Source organism: Macaca fascicularis, chromosome 6 (genome assembly GCF_037993035.2).
Source record: "Macaca fascicularis isolate 582-1 chromosome 6, T2T-MFA8v1.1".
NCBI lineage: Eukaryota > Metazoa > Chordata > Mammalia > Primates > Cercopithecidae > Macaca > Macaca fascicularis.
In genome coordinates this window covers 157,469,993-157,490,760 of record NC_088380.1, presented here as the reverse complement: position 1 = coordinate 157,490,760, position 20,768 = coordinate 157,469,993, and the positions used below count along the sequence as shown (strand labels likewise).

At 51.6% G+C, this 20,768-nt stretch overlaps 1 protein-coding gene across 3 annotated transcripts in view; it reads right to left on the bottom strand.

Moving 5' to 3' along the window:
• The window catches only part of SYNPO (synaptopodin), a 75,211-nt gene that overhangs the window by 49,830 nt on the left and 4,613 nt on the right, over positions 1 to 20,768 (bottom strand). For 2 of the 3 annotated variants that reach the window (XM_045394409.3, XM_073994601.1), the window contains exon 1: positions 9,704 to 9,812. The exons of the other annotated variant lie outside the window; for it this stretch is intronic. The gene's annotated coding sequence lies outside the window, so the exon portion shown is untranslated. Of the gene's footprint in view, positions 1 to 9,703; positions 9,813 to 20,768 lie in introns of those variants that run through there. 3 annotated transcript variants of the gene reach the window in all.

Sequence of the window (20,768 nt, the reverse complement as noted above, 5' to 3'; positions counted from 1 at the left end):
TATTGCACTGCAGAAAGGGTTCAAGGACTAAAAATTCAGAAAATGCCTAACCAGCCAGGCATGGTGGCTCATGCCGGTAATCCCAGGATTTTGGGAGGCTGAGAGGGGCGGATCACTTGAGGTCAGGAGTTCGAGACCAGCCTGGCCAAAAGAGTGAAACCCCATTTTTACTAAAAATACAAAAATTAGCTGGGCATGGTGGTGCATGCCTGTAATCCCAGCTACTCTGGAGGCTGAGGCAGGAGAATTGCTTGAACCCAGCAGGTGGAGGTTGCAGTGAGCCGAAATAGAGCCATTGCACTCCAGCCTGGGAGACAAGAGTGAAACTCCATCTCAAAAAATTAAAAAAATTAAAAATAAAAATAGAAAATGCTTAACCATGCCTACCAAATGGGATCCCTTCTTCTCCATGCCAAGTGGCCCAGCTGTGTGCTGAAGCCAGCCACACTGTCTCAGCAGCCAATGTACCCTTTCCCAGCTCTGCATTCAGGGACATTGTCAATGGCTTAAAATGGGCCACAGTGGGAGTAGCTACACCACGGAAATTGGCAGGTGCTACAAATCATAGCTCTTTTTCTCCAGAGAGCAAGTTGTTAGACATTTATCCACACACCGCTGGTTAAAACCATGGCCAGTGAATCCCTACCATACCCATTTCCTGACTGGCTGAACTTGCTCCAGTTACCTTTCTTCTGGGAGCCTCCAATCTTTCATCTGTGGAGTGGGAACACTAACCACGCCTGCATCATAGTGACTGTGAGGGCTACCGGAGCTGGTGCCCCTGAGGGTTAGCATGGCAATTCCCAAACTTGTCCAACTCATCAGAATCACCTGAGGATCTTTTACACATTCCAAAGCTCTGGCCGCACCCCAGACAAATTAAATCACAACCTCTGGGGGTAGGACCTGTGTTCAGTGTATTTTGAAGCTTCCCAGATGGTTCCTATGCGCAGGTAGGTTTGGGAACCCTCCCTCTTTACAAGCACTATGTAGCTGCCCAGAGATCATACAGGGATGGGGAAAGTGCAGACCCCACATCACTGCTCCATTGTTTAACTCCTGGGGTTTCAGGGGGAAAAAAGCTGTATTAAGAATAGTGGGTTTTCAAAGGATTATAAGCCATACTGCTATAAAGACACACACACACGTATGTTTATTGCAGCACTATTCACAATAGCAAAGACTTGGAACCAACCCAAATGTCCATCAATGACAGACCGGATTAAGACAATGTGGCACATATACACCATGAAATACTATGCAGCCATTAAAAAGGATGCATAGTTCATGTCCTTTGTAGGGACATGGATGCAGCTGGAAACCATCATTCTCAGCAAACTATCGCAAGAACAGAAAACCAAATACCGCATGTTCTCACTCATAGGTAGGAATTGAACAATGAGAACACTTGGACACAGGAAGGGGAACATCACACACCGGGGCCTATTGTGGGGCGGGGGAGGGGGGAAGGGGGAGGGATGGCATTAGGAGATATACCTAATGTAAATGACGAGTTAATGGGTGCAGCACACCAACATGGCACATGTATACGTATGTAACAAACCTGCACGTTGTGCACATGTACCCTAGAACTTAAAGTATAATAATAATAAAAAAAAAGAATAGTGGGTTTTATTCATTTGTTTTTTCTGTTTAAAAGCCTAACCAATCTAAAGGAACCATGGGAGGAGAGGCCCTTACCCTCTCCTTTGCAGATGTGGGCCTGGCTGCCCCAGACTCCAGAACAGATGGGCCACAGGCTTATAGGCCCCGAGGAAGCTTCACTTCATGGGGTACCCAGCTGGCCAGCCAGGGAGACGGAGGGGCTTCGGGCTGGCCTCTCTTCCTCCACTGGAGAGTCATGCTGGCCCTTTTGGGTCCACGGGCCAAAGGTTCATGAAGTTGGCTCTGCCTGCGAGACATCGAGCTCCTGGCTTGAAGGACTTGGATTAAGAAGGGTGACATCAGTGCACAGTTTATGCCAAGGGCTTAGGGCCTCAGTCCAGTTTCTCCCTGGACCACCACCAACAACAACCAGTGATAAAAATAATCATACTAGTGACTGACATTTATGGATTCTTCCTATACACTAGGCTATACCACAGCGAGCGCCTCGAAAGGCAATACAGTATAGCACTGTGCCATCCAACATAGTAGCCACGAGCCACATGCGCTACCAAGCACTTGAAATGTGGCTAGCCCACATTGAGATGTGCTGTAAATGAAGAATACACACCACATTTCCAAGACTTAGTACCAAAAAAAGAATGTAAAATGTCTCATTAACAAGTTTTTTTATTTTTTTATTTTTATTATTTTTTTTTGAGACAGAGTCTTGCTCTGTTGCCCAGGCTGGAGTGCAGTGGCTCGATCTCGGCTCACTGCAAGCTCCGCCTCCCGGGTTCACACCATTCTCCTGCCTCAGCCTCCCCAGTAGCTGGGACTACAGGCGCCTGCCACCACGCCTGGCTAATTTTTTGTATTTTTAGTAGAGACAGGGTTTCACCGTATTAGTTAGGATGGTCTCGATCTCCTGACCTCGTGATCCGCCCGCCTCGGCCTCCCAAAGTGCTGGGATTACAGGTGTGAACCACCACGCCCGGCAACAAGTTTTTTCTTACATTTATTACATGCTAACATGATGCTATTCGGAGTTTAAATAAATGCATTATTATAATTGATTTCACGGGCTTCTTTTTTCCACCTTTTTAAAAACCTTTTAGTGTACCTGCTAGATAATGTAATATTACATATGTGCTCACCTTATGTTTCAGGGGACAGCACTGGCATTGCAGTCAGGAGGGCTGGTCTCCACTGCCACACTCCAGCACTGCATTGTGCCACATACCAGCTGTGACACCTGGAACAAGTTATATCACCCTCTGTACCTCAGTTTCTTCATCTGTAAAACTAGAATAATAATAGTACCTACTTCTCATTTAAATGTGCCTGGCAAAGAAAGTCCTCAATAAAGATCAGCTCTCCCGGCAGCCCTTGGCATTGGCCTAAGTGATCCCTTGGGTTATTACGTGCCTCAATAGGTACTGAGCTCCCTGTCACTTGTGGTAAACAAGCAGAGAATGAGAAACTCTTCAGCAGAAATGAACTGACCCCAATATTACAAGAAACCCAGACCAGCACAGAGCATGGTAAGACCATAACCACCTTCACTCTGGACATTCTACCTTTATTAATGCAGCCTAACATCAGATTCGCTTTTTTTTTCTTTCATCAGCTATGTCCCTATTATGCTTATGGTCCACAAAGAAGGCACTACACAACTGCTACTTTTATGCCATATCTCCCACATCCTGTACCTGGGCAGTTGGCATTTTGAGCTCAGTGGAGGACCTGACACGTATTTAAGTTAGTTTGGCATCATGCTGACAAGGACTCTCAGTAAGGACTGGAGCCCAGACTCAAGTTTATCAAAAGATTATAACCCCTCCCCCTACTCCTAACATAGGATGAAATAAAATAATAGAAGGGAAATACGTTTTGTCAACAGTTATCCAAGGTTACTATTAAGTCCATTCAGGACTCACTTGTTGAGTCTGGCAAGTGTGAGGGCGTCAGATACTGGTCAGGGAAGGGCTGGAGGATAGTATAGGCTCAAGAGTTGGGAGCAGGTCAAGGAAAGGATGACACCAAAAGAGGAGGCTGAAGGGCGCTGAGTCTAACTGTAGATTTGCTCGGTTGGCCAGCCCCTGTCACCTGCCTCTCCTCGTCACTGAAGCTTTGGCTCAGCACACACTCAGAAGTTCAGCCCTGCTCCTTCTAACCCCTGTGACCGTGGGCAGGTCACTTTCTCTCCCTGGACCTGAGAAAGGGCAAAATCATGTTGCTGCTCCACAGGGCATGGCAATACTGGAGGTGAAAGAGCTGGTCCCCACACCTGGTGCAGAGCAAGAGCCCAGTGCTCTGAGACAGTGTGGGGGCGTGGTCCGCCAGCTGGCCCAGTGCTGAGACAGTGTGGGGGTGCGGTCCGCCAGCCGGCCCAGTACTCTGAGACAGTGTGGGGGCGCCGTCCACCAGCCAACCCAGTGCTCTGAGACAGTGTGGGGGCGCGGTCCGCCAGCTGGCCCAGTGCTGAGACAGTGTGGGGGTGCGGTCCGCCAGCCGGCCCAGTACTCTGAGACAGTGTGGGGGCGCCGTCCACCAGCCAACCCAGTGCTCTGAGACAGTGTGGGGGCGCGGTCCGCCAGCCGACCCAGTGCTCTGAGACAGTGTGGGAGCGCGGTCCGCCAGCCAGCCCAGTGCTCTGAGACAGTGTGGGGGCGCGGTCCGCCAGCCGACCCAGTGCTCTGAGACAGTGTGGGGGCGCGGTCCGCCAGCCGACCCAGTGCTCTGAGACAGTGTGGGGGCGCGGTCCACCAGCCGGCTCTGCGCACTGGCAGCTTGCCTTGGAGAAGCCATAAAGGAATGGTGTGGCTTTGGGCAAGTGACTTCCCCTCTTCTCCATGTACAAATCAGGACTCATCACAGTGCCCACCTCATAGAGTGGTTGTTGTGAGGATTAAACAAGTTAATATAAGAGCCTAGAACAGAGCCTGACACGTGGCGATGCCCAGTATACAGTAGGTGTTATTATTGCAGTGAGGGAGTTGAGCCTGACTAAGTTGTTGGGGCAGAGGGGAGCAGGTTGAACGAGAAGTAGCTACAGAAATACACCATCCCAGCATCTGTCCTCCAGCTTGGAGCTTCTCTGCTGTGTGTCTGTGCGCGCATGCGTGTCTACCTCTGTCTGTGTGTTTATGTATTCACTGTGTATATTTGTATGTGAATCTTGTGTTTATGTGGATATCTGCATGATATCTGCATGATATCCACGTGCGCGTATGTTTGTGTGCATGTGTATATGTCTGGGCGTGTATCTGTGTCTGTGTGTCTATACTTGTTTCTATGTGACATTTTGTATATATGTGTCTGTGTGTAATCTGTGTAATTGTTTCTTTGTGTGTATCTATGTAACTGTGTGTAAGGGTGATGTATATGTGTCTCTGGGTATGTATGTATGAATCTGTGTGTCTCTCTGTGTGTGTGTCTATGTATATCTATCTGTGTGTATTTGTGTGTCTGTGTGACTGTTTAGTCATGTGTTTGTGCCTGTATTTATGTGTGTGTCTGCATGTGTATCAGTGTGTGCTTATCTGTCAGTGTGTGCATGTTTGTGTGTGTGTGTGTGTGCATGTGGTGGGGGTGGTTGGAGTCTGTCTGCAGAGCTGCTGGGAGTGGCCCAGGAGGTGGTTCAGCCAGACCAAACAACCCCAGCGAGCTTGCAGCTCCAGGCTTTTCTCCTGACTCTGTTTGCTTTCTTCCTCTCCTTTCCGGTCCCCTTTAACCCATTCCTGCTCCAGTGGAGCTGGGAAGGAGGCCCTGTCCGGGTAGGTACCAAGGGCCTCCCCTTCCCCTCTCCCCATAAGGTTTTCTACCTTCTTGCCTCCACCCCTCCATCCCTGCCTTGTTGCCACGTTGATCCCACAGAGGCCCCTTCCCTGTCTGAGCCTCAGTTTTCTGAGTTTCCTCATCTCTTTAAATATCCTTCAGGCATGAGCCATCACACCATTCCTGCTGTCAGTGACAAGGAAAAGCGCTAGTCCTGACCACCTGCCAACCTGGGAGACTCGGGCAAAACATTCCAAGAAGTGCTTTTGGTAGTGTTTATGGCAAGATTTGAGACCAGCCTCAGGGAGAGCCAGGGCCTCTGGCCATCTAACCTCACTACTCACAAAGGCTGTGGCCCCAACTTGGGACTATCAGAGGGGAGCAATTTGAGGAGCAAAGGCCTCTGGGTTTCCATTCAGCTAGAAGAGTGTTCATTGAGCACCTACCATGTGCCAGGAGCTTAGGGTTGGCTCATTTAATCCGCATAACTGCCTTGTGAGGTAGGTGTTATTCCTGCCCACTTTACAGATGCGGAACCTAAGACTTGGTGGGATTAGTAACCTGCTGGAAGTTATAGAGCCAGTGGGGGCGGGGATGGGACTGGAACCCAGGCCTGGGAAAGAGTTGGTGCTCTTCCCTCATCTTAGTGCACACCACTTGCGGCTGTGTTCCCCCTCTGTAAAATGTCAATCATACCCCCTCCTTAAGCCAGCAGAGTTATCAGCAGGCTTGATGCCTTTGAGCTACAATTTGTTCAGTGCCAGCTGCAGTGTGTGCCAGGGCTTCTGTGCCGCCACCCCGTGAATTTGCACAACAACCCATTTTGCAGGTCAGGAAGGTGGAGTTGAGACGTAGTCGCCTGGCAAGCTCCCACAGCTGCTACAGGAGCAGAACACGGGGTCACCTAGCTTCTCTTTTTCTTTTTGCCTCACCCAGCAGCTAACTTCAGTTTTCCCTTGCCTAAAGTTAACATTGCCACAAATAGATCTGGATGTGACTCTGTAGATAAACTGCTTTGTTGCCACTTCCACACACTGCCCCTACCAAACCTAGGAAAAAGAAATCAAAGTAAAATCTGAGGAAGTCAAGAGCCCAGAGCATCACTGTCAGTGAAGAAGTTCTAGAATCTTCAGCCTCCATCTGCACCCCATTCCTTAGCCCACCGGGGTGGCTTACTTAACCAGACCACAGTTATGGGAACAGTTTTGCTTTTAAATGAGAATGTTTCTTGGGGACGGAGTTGCTCTTTAAGCACTCATCCTCCCCACATAGCAGTGCCACCTCCCACTCCCTGGTCAGGCAGATCTCTCTGTAACGATGCCCATGCCAGGACAGCATGAAGCAGATCTCTGTTTGCCCTTGGCCTTGGGTATAGCTGCTAGTGGTTCAGCAGGACACACAAGGCCACTGAAGGCCAGTTAGAATGTGGCATGTTCTGCAGGCGGAGGCTATGCCCCTGACCACAGCCAGCAGCTTCCCCAGGGTTTGAAACAGGATTCAAGGGAATCCAGGCCCAAGGACTCTGAATGACTCCATATGCCCATCTCCAGGAAGCCCAGCTCCAAAACTCACAGAGTTCTTCCCCCTAGGAAAGGCACCCTTCCATGAGAACAGGAGTCCCTGGAAATAGGATTTTGTTTCATCCTAGGGCAGCACTAGAGAATCACTTCAGCCTCATCAAGGACAATGCCTCCTGGGGCCAGAGGAGAGGCGGACCAGAGAGGGCAAGGAGCTTGCCTAGGGTCACACTGCATGTTAGTGTCAGGGATCAGGTGGACCCAGCCCTGTGCTCCTTCCTCTGCATCTCTACCTCACCAAGAAAGGACTGTGAATTCATCCCCACCCAAGGATGCTGTCCACATCCTGGAGTCAAAGCTTGGTACCCTTTGCCTGTTGCAGGACAAGACAAGAAAGAATGGTCCTGAGAGTTGCGTTTCCTGCAGCAGAGCAGGGTCAGGCTTCCCTAAAGAGCTGGTGATGAGACAAATCACCAGTGAATATCCACATATAAGCAACTGTGGTCACAACTAACACTAACAGCAACAGCAAACCTAGCAGAAAGGGAGGAGGGAGAGGGAGTATGTCCTGAAAGATGCCAGCTCTGACCAGTTTCGCCTGGAGAACTGACGGGGGAGCTTTGCCAAGGCCCCCCCCAAAAAACCCTTGCATCCTCCCAGTGCACCTCTCCCTGGCCTGTCCTGGACTGGCAGATAAAACACAGCCAAGTGGCCTGGGAGCCAGAGCTGAATGGCAGGAAAGGCCAAGGCCAGGGTGGCCTGTCGCCTACCCACCCATCCTGGTGATTCAAAGCAAGGCTGAGTCCGGACAAAGCACTTGAAAACGTCAGTCAGGGGACAATCTCTTTCCCAAACTCCTTGCCTGTGACCTTGGGCATTCAGCTTTTACTCGGGACAGCTGATCTTTTCCCCAGCTCTGCGCATTCCATCCCCTGCCCCTTCCCACATAGCACTCACAGCATACACCACACACACACACACACACACACACACACACACACCCCCTAAGGTGGCAACTGGGCTTTCCACTCTGTAATCACAGAATTACAGGGCGGTTGCTAGTTCGTGGGGGCCAAAAGATGGTCTACATAGCAGATCACACCTTCAGGCCCTAGACAGTCAAAACCAGTGCTCTTAGGAGCATTTAAAATGATGAAAGCGGCTACGCATGGTGCCTCATGCCTGTAATCCCAGTGCGTTGGGAAGCCATGAGGGAAGGATCGCCTGTGGCCAGGAGTTTGAGATCAGCCTGAGCAACATAGTGAGACCCTGTCTCTACAAAAAATAAAAGAAAAAACAGCTGGAAGAGTTATGATCATGCTACTGGACTCCAGCCTGGGTGACAGAGTGAGACTCCGTCTCTAAAAAAAATAAAATAAACAAATAAAAATAAATAAATAAAGTGCTGGAAGCATAACGAGAGCCCATTGCCAAAATGGACAGAACACAAGAATTTTCTCCTGATCCCCGGCTTTTATTCCTTTGGGTCAATTATTCCTTTATTTCCATCTACCCGCTGACTTGACATGCTATTTAGACACCTTTCCCTAACGGGTAAAAACAACACGCACTCCTTGTTACAGTGAAAACTGGCAATCCACGTGGCACCGTCTCATGGACTGCCAGAGGTGCACACACCAGACTTTGGAAAACACTATCCTGGCCCAACTCTGCCATTGTGGGGATAGGGAAACAGGCCCGGAGACAGGAGGAGACCTGTCCAACATCCATAGCAAGGCAGTGGCAGGGCCACCACCAGAACCCAGAGCCTGGCACCCAGTAAGGCTCATTCCTTAAGGAGAGATGATCCAGGACTCAGGTCACCTAGGCCCTCGGGGAATCCCATTTGCCACAGAACCTAAGAATGCGGACTCCAGACTTGCACCAAGGCAGAGCCCACATCCCAGTGTCCTCTGTGCCCCCGATGAGTCTGGATGGCCCACCATGTCCCTCACTGAGTGAGGCTGTCCCTCACTCAGGCTAGGTTTTCTCACCTGCCAGGGCTACAGTGGCGATGCCGAGCTCCTGGAGGTGACTGATCTGAAAAAGATGAAAACAGACGTGGGAGCAGAGGTTGTTATCACCTCCTTGCTCTACTTCTCAGCTCTTCCCCCCGGGGAAATGGGCAGAGGTTGCACAGGTGCCAGAAGACTGAGCTGGGCTGGAAGAAAAGGAACGAAGGAGGATGGTGGTCACGAGGGAGTCTCCGCACAGTGAGAACCACCCCCTACTCAGGTGAGAATCCCCTCACCCCAGAGGGCCCTCCTAGGGGGCAGCCAGCAGGCTCCCAAGCTCTGGGTGACAGGTAGGAGTGTGCCCAGGACTCAGGCCGCAGGAGGCCACTTCAGCCCTGCAAGCAGGAACAGCCCACCGACCTGCAGACGGGCTCTCGCGTGTGCACACACGCTCATTCATGCAATAAGCACATGCACAGAACTCATTCACTCACACACTGACACACTCTCACTTGTACGGATGCAAATGACCCCGAGCCCTCCTGCACAGCCCCTCACCCACCCTGGGGCACATGGTGGGGCCAGCTGCATCTTTTCTCCCCCAGCCCCAAGCACCAGGCTTGGCGGCATCTCTGCCCCGCTGCCTGGGAGACACATGTGGTTTCAGTTAACAGGAGAGCGGGCATTTCCGTCCCAGACAGCCAGGCCCTGCCAGGGCCCTGGCCCCACAGGCACCCGCAAGAAGGGCCACCTCCACCCCCACTCCGCCATTGACCATCCCAGGGACCCCGAGGCCCCCTCTCCCCTGGAAGGCTCTGTTCTCCTTCCCTTTGGTCGCCCCCTCACCTGTAGCCGGACACCACACCCTCCGGCGCAGCAACTGGCTGTGCCCGGGCCTCTGTCCACGGCTGCCCGGCTGCCCGCTGCCTGCCCGCCTGCTCCTCACTCGCGCTCTGTCTTGAGCAGGCTGAGCGGGATGGGAGGAGGGCAGGGTGTCAGGGGGGCGGGCGGGAGGGAGGGGAGGGGGCGTGTGGAAATGAAACTTTAATAACAGAGCCCCTTTTGTTTCCGAGCATATGGGATATTTCATACATACTGAAGACATTAGCCGTCTATATTTTTAAGGGCTTGGGGTAAAGGATGAATAAATACAGCCCATATTCTGCTTGACAAACACACACATCAGAGTACTAACTTCTGTAGCATTTCAAAACCCGAAGAAAAAGACCCCAGCGACACAGGACACTTAAAAATAAATACGTTTCCAAAACCTCAGGCTGGCTTTGCCCCTTCATGGAGCCACTTGGAGGACTCGGGGCTCCCTTTATCCCACGGCACTTCCCACCACCCCCTACACCTTCTGTGCTATTGTGGGAAGCAAGCCCCTGGAATCCAGCCCCCTTCCCCGTTTCCCTTTCCCGGATCCCCTAACGCCCAGCCAGATCCCTGAGTGTTAAGAGTTCCAGAAGAGCTTGGAATCTCTGCTCTCCTCATTGCAGAGACGGGGAACCAAGGCCCAGAAAGGAGCAGGGACTTGCCTGAGGTCACACAGCAAATCCAGATTTGGGCCAAGGGGCTGTGCCTTCTTCTTTCAACAGGAGGGATCCCCACTTCCCCATCTGGGGGATGGGACTGGGGAGACCCCAGAGCCCCAGAGGGAGGGCCGGTGTGTGGGCTGGGAGAGTGCCCGCCTTCCTTTCCCAGTGGAGCACTGCTCTGGGTATCCCCTCCAACTCTGGGCACCCATCCAGGGGTGACGTCAGCAGGGCTGGGAATGGGGCTGGCCCCAGGAAATCCCCTTCAGGCCGGCAGATCCCAACAGGCCCGGAGGCCTCAGGTGCAGGAGCCTCCCTCCTTTACAGTTCAGCTCCCAAGTCCCCTCGCACCCTCCATCTTTTCTCCAGGAACAAAAGGAGAGGCCCAGAGAGGTCTGAGGTTTGGCCAAAGTCATGCAGCAAAATGATGGCAGGACAGAGAATCGACCCCGGCTCTTCTGAACCTGTGTTTGCTGGCAAGGCTTTGCCGGCAAGCTGTCCCCAGCTCCCTCCGGGCAAGGCCCCTTGCTCGGGGTCTGTGCAGTTTCCCCACTGGTGTCTACTCAGTCTCTGGAGATGGCCTCAGGTCCCCTCTCCTGTTAGAATTCAATCCCTTCTCATCAACTGCCTAACCATCCATTTAGTTAAGCAGTTAGCACAGTGCTTGACACTTAGTAAGTGTCCATGATAAATGCAAACACTTTATTTTATTTTATTTTTATTTTTTTGAGACAGAATCTTGCTCTGTTGCCCAGGCTGGGGTGCAGTGGTTGGATCTCAGCTCACTGCAAGCTCCGCCTCCTGGGTTCCCGCCATTCTCCTGCCTCAGCCTCCCGAGTAGCTGGGACTACAGGCGCCCACCACCTCACCCGGCTAGGGGTTTTTTTTTTTGTATTTTTTAGTAGAGACAGGGTTTCACCGTGTTAGCCAGGATGGTCTCGATCTCCTGACCTCGTGATCCGCCCATCTCGGCCTCCCAAAGTGCTGGGATTACAGGCTTGAGCCACCGCACCCGGCCGCAAAGACTTTATTATGATGATATTGATCGAGTCCCTGCTACAACCAAGCCTGTGCCCAGCACTGGCACTGCAGTAGTTACTGTAAGACAAGCCCGCCCCCCGACCCCCATGCTCACAGTACAGAAAGAGCTTCTGTCTTTGCAGATGTCTTCTCAGGGATTCTTCCCTGATACACTTTGCAGTAGGTACCACAGTCATCCTCACTTTAGGGCAACTGAGGCTCAGAGAGGTTTACATGTCTCCCCAGGCCACACTGGTGGTGACGGGGCTGGGCCTCCTAGCAAGATTCCCTGACTCCAGAGCCGGTGCGGGTCACCCTCCTGGGGCTCACTCAGTCCTTGACCCCAGCATCGGTCCCCAGACTGCCCAGCACTGCATACCATTGGGTGACAGCCAGTAACAGTCACTTTCCTGGCCCCTGCCAGGAAGAGCACTCCCAAACCATCCACGAAAAAGGGGGCACTGATACAGAAGCTTGCGTCCTGGGTTCTTGGCCTCACCATGCCACTAGCAAGAGTGTGGGGTCCCTTCTCTAAGGACATGGTTCTTTACCTGTGAAGTGGAGATCGCCGTTTCACTCAACTGTGAGGATCACATGATATTAAAGGATGTGAGAGGGTATATACCCCGGAATACTATGCAGCCATAAAAAGGGATGAGTTCATGTCCTTTGTAGGGACATGGATGAAGCTGGAAACCATCATTCTGAGCAAACTATCGCAAGGACAGGAAACCAAACACCGCATGTTCTCACTCATAGGTGGGAATTGAACAATGAGAACACTTGGACGCAGGGTGGGGAACATCACACACCGGGGCCTGTCGTAGGGTGAGGGGGGGGAGGGATAGCATTAGGAGATATACCTAATGTAAATGACGAGTTAATGGGTGCAGCACACCAACATGGCACATGTATACATATGTAACACACCTGCGCCTTGTGTACATGTTCCCTGGAACTTAAAGTATTAAGAAAAAAAAAAAAAAAAAGGATGTGAGAGGGGCTTCTCCCGGTACATGGTGATTTCCCTGTCTGGAATTTTGTGTCGAGAATGGATCCTGGCATTAAATCCTGTCTGGGTTCCAACAGGCCCTGACAGGCCTCCTTGCCAATGGGTGGCCCTCAGTGTAACCTGCATCCGGCCCCAGAATCAGCTTCCTGAACAAGTCCTTCCATGTCGACAGCCCTGCAATACCGACAGCAGGTCCCCCGGCCATATGAGGGGCTAGAGGGGATTGATTCAAGGTCCCTGTGAACCTGGCCCCGACCTCAACTTCCCCCTCCTTCCCAACCCAAACCCCCCACCATGTCAGCCTGCACCTTCAGGCCTCTGGGGACCCCTCCCTCCCCACCACCGTCAGCAGCCTCTGCCTTCCACTGCCGCCATCAGCTTGCTGATGTGGGAAGTCCATGAGCTGTATTGTCTGCACACGGAACTTGCTGTTGGTAACAGTTCAGAGGCCTTTTTAGAAAGGGGCTTTCATAGGAGTTCTGGGCTGGGCTCTGCATTAGGTAGTTTTCCAGGTAGGTGGAAGGTTATTATCTGGATACTAATCATCTCATAAAATAATAAGAAAACCGCCATTGATGGAGCACTTCCTCTGTGCTGGGCATGGTGCTAAGCATTTCACATGCACCGTACATGCATTCCTGACAGCCCCAGAAAGCTGGTAGGGAGGCCAAACTGTTTGCTGAAAGCGCCCCAGCCTGTCCATGGCAGGGCGGGTATTTAAGTGTGTCCTACGAGTATGGCCTGCTACCTCCAGGCTATGCCCTTCACAGCAGCACAGACTGGCTCCGAGGGCAGCATTTTCTGTGCCTGGTGACAGGATGAGCCCCTGGAGGAGTGAGACAGCCTCAGTCTTGTCTTTCCCCTTGCAGCAGTGCTGAGTGCCGTGCTCGTTCTGAACTGGCATTCGTGAACATTTGCTGCACCGAACGCCAGAGAGGTCCTGGTTAGACTCTCAGATGGAAGGAGGTAGTGTGTGTTTCTCTGTGGGCGGGGAACACCACTTCCTTGGCCTGGCGAGCCCTGCCCAACCTACGTGGAGCCCATGACCACGGTGTGTTGCGAGGGCAGTGAGTGTTCACAGGCAAGACCCCACTACTGAGAAGCGTGAGGGTTTTGACCCACGCTGTTTCTGATCCAAGGAAGTTTTCCCCTCCGTCCCACCCCCAGGAAGTCCCTATATTCATGCCAAATTTATTGTGGTCCGGGTGTGGTGGCTCACGCCTGTAATCCCAGCATTTTGGGAGGCTGAGGTGGGCAGATCACTTGAGGTCAGGAGTTCAAGACCAGCCTGGGCAAGATGGTGAAACTCTGTCTCTGCTAAAAATACAAAAATTAACCAGGCATGGTGGCGTGCGCCTGTAGTCCCAACTACTCAGGAGGCTGAGGCAGGAGAATCACTTGAACTCAGGAAGCGGAGGTTGCAGTAAGCAAAGATTGTGCCACTATACTCCAGCCTGGGTGACAGAGCGAGACTCTGTCTCAAAAAAAAAAAAAAAAAAAAAAAGCTGGCCGGGCACAGTGGTTCACGCCTGTAATCCCAGCACTTTGGGAGGCTGAACTGGGTGGATCACCTGAGGTCAGGAGTTCCAGACCAGCCTGACCAACATGGAGAAACCCCGTCTCTACTAAAAATACAAAAAATTAGCCGGGCGTGGTGGCGCATGCCTGTAATCCCAGCTACTCCAGAGGCTGAGGCAGGAGACTCACTGGAACCTGGGAGGCGGAGGTTGCGGTGAGCCAAGATTGCACCATTGCACTCCAGCCTGGGCAACAAGAGCAAAACTCCGTCTCAAAAACAAAACAAAACAACAAAACCAAATTTAGTGTGGACACTCCATCAGCACAGCACACTATGTCCCAGAACTCTTGGGCTCACTGAGCCTCCTATGTATGTTGATGGTGAGGGATGGGAGACAGCCGAGAGGTGCAATGTCTAAGAAAACAGTCCTTGAGCAATGGGCTCAGAGTAAGAGGCGTTAAATGGAGACTTGAAGAAACAGGAAGCTCCAAAGCCCACTGTCTGCCACATTAGCCAACTTAGCAGAAGCCACAGGAAGACAGCGGGATTGTATTGATTTCCCAAGGAAGGCAGATTGAGACACAGCACTAGGTCCCCAACCCTCACTATCAAGCAGGTGCCAGCCCTACAGCCAGGTTCCCCTTCTAGAGTTCAGAATGTGGACAGAAGTCATGAGGTTTTCCAGCTCTTGCAAATGGCTGGGCACACGATGGGGCCCCGTGGGTGTGAAATGCGTACACTATCTTCCCTTACCTTCCAGCCTCCTTGCCCTGCCTTGGGTCTTTGCATGGGGGATCTGAGCCCGTGCAGGAGGTGGCAGCCTCTTCTGGGTCCCCTACCCTTGCTCAGCAGGAGACACTGCTCACCAGACACATTCTGGGACCCAGGGACCTCAAGAAGGTACCGTGGGCTGTGGGAGGGGTGGATCACTGGCCCAGGAACCTTCATCTCTGGCAGAGCAACCTTCACCAGGGCCCCTTCTGACACATGAGCCGTCCTGATCAGATCACTGGTAATTGAGTTGCCTTGGGGGGTAAATTCCATCCAGATGTGGAGGGCGGGGTGGACTTCCTGAGCAGAGCAGGGGCGGGGCACTGATACATGGGGCCAGTCTGTCAACTCACCAAGTACCTAGGAGGCCTGGGATGGAACATCATCTTTTGAAAAAGCCAGATGTAGAATTTCAAGGCCAGGATATCTGAGTCCAGCCTTCTTAGTGAGCAGATAAGGAAACTGAGGCCTAGAGAGCCTAGAGAACAAAAAGGACTAGTCCCACAGTGACTGCTGGATTTGTGGGATCAGAATTCCAGATCTCCTATCTGGCCAGATCTCTTCTCTGGGGGTGTTAAGGGGAAAGTCGGCAGGGTGGCCCCCTCCCCCAGGAATCTCCATCAAACCCTGGATTCGGAGGTCAGGAGTAGGGGTCAGGAGCAGAGAATCTGTGGTTGGGGGAGGCTCTAATCACCTCCAGCTTAAACCCCCAAACCATAGAGAGCTGTGTTTTATTTGCAGAGATTGTGGGGACGGAGGAGAAAAGAGTCTAGGGGCAAGCCTGTGAACAAGACTTCCCCCCAACCCACCTGCCCTTGCAGGGTCATGGGAGAGCCTGTGGCCCGGGCCTCTTTTCCCAGGGGAGGCCCCTCCATGCTTCTCTCCTTTGAGAAGAGCCGCTGGGCCACATACCTTCCTGGCTCCTTTGGGCCGACTTACGGGAAGGCAGGAAGGGGCCAGCCAGCTAGGGGGGTGGGGGGCATGAGAACTTGGAGAGAATGAGAGGAAATGAGGGGGGAGTGGGCTGGGGTGGGGGCAGATTAAGAAGGGAATTTTTTTCCTCCTGCCTCATGTTTTGGCTGCCTTAGTGTGAACATGTCTAGGCGCCTTATCGCGAAGGCCAGCACAGTCTGCATGAGAAAGAAAATAGTGTCTGCAGCGGAGAAAATTACATCTTGATAAAATAGCCCTTTGGAATGACATTGTGGGTCTCTTATCAGCGAGTGGCTAGGCCTTACATACCTCTTGTCTGCCTGTCCCCAGGCCCCCAGATCCCTCCTTTTCTTCTCTCTCCCCTGTCTCCTGACTCCCAAAGCCTACCCAGAAAGTGGCCTATGCCGAAACTGTCAGCGAAGTGTGGAGACCCAAGTTCTAGTCCTGTCGCTCCTGATGCTGTGAGACCTGAGCCAAGTTCTTCTCCTCACTGGGCCTCTGTTTCCCTTCAGTGAAGAACAGGGAAAGGTGGAGGAGCAAGATGGTTTCTGAAGATCCTTCCAGCATTAGCATCTCACAGTGCTGACATTTTCATACTTGGTGATTCTGTGTGTTTTGAACTTTTCCAACCTCTTCCCAAATGCCATCGCATGCTAAATGTCTACAATCTAAAATGTGCAAATCCCCTTCATTTCCATTAGACACATGAAGTTCTCGCTTCATCTCAAGGTAAAGCTACCCAACCCAGAGTCTCTGCAGCTCAGAAGAGGGTCTGCCTTAAGCTTCCGCCTGAGAAGTCTTGCAACAGCACGAGGTCTTCCAACTTTTTAGGCATAAGTATTTTTTGCCTCAAAATATTTCCTCCATGGAAACCCATATAAAATAACAGACAAGTGAAGCCATCATGCCTGCTTCATCCCATCCCCCCCATCCTCCACGTCTGCTCCCCTCAGGCCTCTGACCTCCTTCCACAGCATCCGAGGTCCCACTGAAGCCCCTTGCAAACTTCTGGGGCAGTGGATGGAGGTCTGGACATAGCAGCAAGAGTCCCACTCAGCCATTACGTTGCTGTGCAAACTTGGAAGAGACTTTCCCCCTCTCTGAGCCTCAGTTTTTATCATCTGAAAAAAACTGAGAAGAGTGTTCACCACGCGCACCTCCCCAGGTTGTTCAGGGATAAACTAAGTGGTAAATAGGAAAGTGCTCTGTGAACTGAAAGACTTGATGATGATGAGAGAACTTGTAGTCTGCAAATGTGAGGCCCGGGAAAACTTGTAGTGACCATCTGTGCAATTCCTTCTTCTTACAGTTGGGGAGACTGAGGCCCAGGGAGAGGGGGAAGGAATTTGACAAAGGCCACACAGTGAGATGGCAGCAGATCCAGGGGCAGGTGGAGGGACCCATGCCATCTATCAGGAAGGCCTGTTGGTAGGTTGGGGGGGAAACTGGTTGCTTTTTAGGGATCCTGCCCAGCTTGAGGATTTGCTCTGACCTCTCTGAGCTACTCAGAGTCTGGGTTTTCCCCACTTCCAGCCTCCTGGCTTTGCAAGGCAGGGATGGGGAGAAAGCCCCTTTGTGTAGCAGCCAAGCCCCAGCTCTGACCCAAGTTTCTGTTCCCTAAAGATCTTCCCCCGGCAGAGAAGCCTCAATCTGCACTGCCCCAGCCCCACTTGGCCAGGCTTCCCTGCCACCTTCCACACCACCCTCAAGCCGCAAGTCTTGGCCCACACACAGGATTCCACAGAGCGCCTCTGTCCTCTGGCCATCTGGATGGCAGGGCGGGAGCTAACACACATCTGCAGGCTGAAGAAGGATAGCACCAGGGCCAGCAAGGCCATGCAGGGTACCCCCCTTCGCCCAGCAGGGACACCCACTGCCCCAGGTCTGACGTCATTATCACCTCACTTTGTGAAGCTTTATTATTCCAGAACCAAGCACTGCCAGAGCTGGCAGCCCCCTAAGTCTTCCATGACTTGTACCTACATAGCTCTGAAACCGCCATTCCACTGACCACACACTGCCCATTTACCCACCAAACCCAGACACTGCCTCTGAATTCTTCTTATCACAGTTCCAGCAGCACTGGCCGACCAGAACAGACACAAATGTTTTTATTGTCAGAAACAGGCCACACCCTGGGCGTGCTGGCTCATGCCTGTAATCCCAGAACTTTGGGAGGCCCAACTGTGGGGACTACTTGAGCCCGGGAGTTCGAGACCAGCCTGGGCAGTGAGGCAAAACCCCATCTCTACAAAAACATGAAAATTAGCCAGTGTGGTGGTGAATGCCTGTAGCCACAGCTACTTGGGAGGCGGAGGTGGGAGGATGGTTTGAACATGGGAGGCAGAGGTTGCAGTGAACCGAGATCATACCACTGCACTCCAGCCTGGAAGACAGAGCAAGACTCTGTCTCAAAAAACTAAAAAGAAATAGGCCAAGTCACTCTGGAATATATAAAACAGAGCCAAAGCTCAGAAGGGAAAGGAGTGTTGCCTGAAGCTGCACAACACATAAGGGACTGAGTAGGGAACAGAACCCAGGTCTCCGGGGCTCCGCCTGCAACTCCTGCAGACTCAGCATCCAAAAGCTCAGAAAGGAGCTTCCCTCTCTGTCCTGGCTCTGCCCTGGCCCCAGCTCCCAGGACAAACCTCATTCTTACTCCCTGCCTGAAGATAGCACACAAGTCAGGGCCGCCAGGCATGCCCTGGTCTGGGGGTCTAAGGCCATTTCTCTTCAAATGAGAAAGCCAGAGACCAGGCCATAAGAGGGAGAATTCAAAGAAGTGGGTCTATTCAGACTCCAGTGGGCTACCAATACAACTCTAAAGGACTGTCCCGGGACTGAGGGGAGCACTTTGTTCAGAAGGCAGCGGTAAATCTACAGAGACATAACAGGAAGGCAGGTTTCTGTTCAGCCTAAGGAAGAGCTTCCTAAGCTGCCCAGTGATGGAAAGACTTATCTTGGTAGGTGGTGAGCACCCTACCACTGGACACAAGGTTCAGATGCCCACATGGGGTGGGCAGGACTTGTAGGTGGTATTAGAGGAGATGCCCTTAAAAGCCCTTCTCCATCCTGAGAGGGTGTGATTTGGGCAAACACACTCAGTTACTCAAGCTCACAAACCACAGTCCCTTAAACACAAGATCCCCTGTCTTCTGAAAGAAGGCTCAAGACTTAACACCTGAGGAGTGTCCTCTGTCCTTCAGGCCACGGCTCAATGGGAGGAAGCGTGCTTGGACTCCAAGATTGCTGTCTTACACTAGCTGGCCTATGGGTCCAGCCCCAATGCCTCCTTCTCCTACATGGAGCCTTCAGAATTTCCCCCATTTGGAATGTTCTTAACCTACTTGCAGATTCCCACACTAGCATGTTTTGTTGGTTTAATTCCATCTTGAATCAGAACAGTGTTTCTCAAGATTTTTTTTTTTTCTTGGTGGCATAGGGACATGGAAATATCCAATATCACTTAGCAGTGAGAAAGCTGTTCCTTTAAAAACTCTTTCATTCATCGAGGGTGGGGTTGCCAGATTCAGCAAGTACAAATACAGGAGACCAGTTAATTTGAATTTCAGATAAACAACAAATAACTTTTTTCAGGGTAAGTAGGGCCTCCACAATATTTAGGATATATACTAAAAAATTATTCATTGTTTATCTGAAATTCAAACCTAATGGGCATCTTGCATTTTTTCTTCTTCTTCTTCTTCTTTTTTTTTTTTTTTTTTTTTTTTTTTGACGATTTTGTTGTTTTGTTTTGTTTTGTTTTTGAGATGGAGTTTTGCTCTTGTTGCCCAGGCTGGAGTGCAATAGTGCAATCTCAGCTCACTGCAACCTCCACCTCCTGGGTTCAAGCAATTGTCCCACCTCAGCCTCCCGAGTAGCTGGGATTACAGGCATGCACCACCACGCCCATCTAATTTTGTATTTTTAAGTAGAGATGGGGTTTCTCCATGTTGGTCAGGCTGGTCTCGAACTCCAGACCTCAGGTGATTCACCCACCTCGGCCTCCCAAAGTGCTGGGATTACAGGAGTGAGTCAGGGCCTCTTGTATTTTATCTGGCAGATCTAATCAAGAAGAAAGTCTTAGTTGGGTGCTAGCCTGTCCTTAACACAGTTCTGACACTTGTTAATCTTTTTATCAGAGAGAGAGAGAGAGAGAGAGAACAAGTCTTAGGCTTTAGGTAAAATTTAACAACATTTTTTTGTTTTTATTGTATTTTATTTACATGGTTACTATGTATGGTGAGTGTTACCATCTTCCCTTTACAGTAGCAATATCAAATTCCCTTTGAAATAAATGTATTCAGGTTTTAAAAAGTGAATCAATTTAAAGAAAACTGTTATGTAAGTAACATCACAGGCTCAATGCAGTTGTGACAAAAAACAGGAAGGTGAAGGCCAAGAGACCAAGGCTTGGGGCTATCTGAGAAGGTGCTTCTGCCCTTTCCCATCTGTGAACTCCAGAGTCCCTTCCTCCCCTGCCCCGTCCCTGGTCCCACACAGGCTTGATGGCTGGAATTCTGCAGCCCCCGGGGCAGGCCTGCAGGAAGTGCTGGGGGCTCGGCTGTGCATGCTGCAATTCTGGGGGAGAGGTTTCAGTCCATTCTCCATCACCGAGGTCCCCAGAGCCCCTTTATACAAAACAGCCTCCCCGTCCCGGGCTCGACTTCAGAGGGGCTGTTTCTGAGGAGGCAGCCGCCAGGGACTTCTCAATGTGTTTCCAAGTCAAATCCCAGCCTTTTCAGCTTTGCCAAGACCCACCCCCCCTTCCACTCTGGCTGCCTCCAGGAGCCAGGGCTGCAGGCCATGTCCTCCAGACACCCCTCCCCCACCTACCAGACCTTCCGGCCCAGACACCATTCGTGCCCCCAACCCAGGCCTGGCACCTTTGCCTCATCTGTTCCCCACCCCCTCTAACCCTGAGGCTCAGAAAAGAGCCTTGGAATTAGAGGTAGGGGCTTGGAGGGGGGCAGAAAAGGAGCTAATTCCCTGGATTGCAGAGAAGGCCCCAGTCCCTTCTTAGACTAGGACTGGGGTCGGGATGGGGAGGTATAGCAGCAAGTCTATGCTTAGACCTTAGAAGCCCCCTTCCCACTTCTTTATTGTCACCACCAGCAACAA